Below are 843 nucleotides of genomic sequence, written 5' to 3'. Positions count from 1 at the left end.
TCGGGGCGGAGCGGCGACGGCGTCGGGGCGGGGCCATCGCGGGGCGGGGTGGTGACGGCGTCGGGGCGGGGCAGCGACGGCGAGGTGGCGGCAGGGGACGGCGCGCGGTGTCGGGAGGGATCGAACTCGGGGCGGGGCGGCAGTGCTACTTATATAGCAAAGGCTTTGGTCCTGGTTCGTACGGCAAACCGGTACCAATGCACGCCTTTTGTCCCGGTTGGAGCCACCAACCGGGACCAAAGGCCTCTTTTCGGCACCGCAAAGGGCGGGAAATGAGGACCTTTGGTCCCGGTTGGTGGCACCAATCGGTACCAAAGAGGTGTATTCGTACCGGTTGGCTCCACCAACCGGTACCAATGTACCCGTCTAATTTTTTATTTTCTGCAACTGTTTTTTAGTGGATTCTTTCTGCAGCTGTTTTTTTAGTCCCACCTCGCCCAGCGAGAGGCACTCGCAGCTGTTTATAAGCCCTAAGTGCAGAGACGATGAAGAAGAGGCTCAATGCTCACCTGCACGTTGGTTAGCTTCAAGCCTTGAGGAATAGGGGTAGACTGCACAGAGCTATGTGCAGTGCAGTTGACACTATTCCGAAAGGCTTGAAGCAAATTAACGAGCATTGCGCCTCTTTTTTATTTCTAATGACTTATTTTTGATTGTTGTGATTAACTTTACTTAAAAATGAGCATAGATGCTTATTTTTAATGACTTATTACAATTCAGAAATAAATAGAAAAAAAAAATATAGCAGAAAAGAAAAAAAACTATATAAAAAACTACTTAGAAATAAATTGAAGCAAAAATAGTTGTGATTAACTTTACTTCAAAAATGAGCATAGATGCTTA

The sequence above is a fragment of the Triticum dicoccoides genome, chromosome 6B, assembly GCF_002162155.2.
Source record: "Triticum dicoccoides isolate Atlit2015 ecotype Zavitan chromosome 6B, WEW_v2.0, whole genome shotgun sequence".
Lineage (NCBI taxonomy): Eukaryota > Viridiplantae > Streptophyta > Magnoliopsida > Poales > Poaceae > Triticum > Triticum dicoccoides.
The sequence above is the reverse complement of the archived record's forward strand: the minus strand, read 5'-3'. Positions refer to the sequence as shown.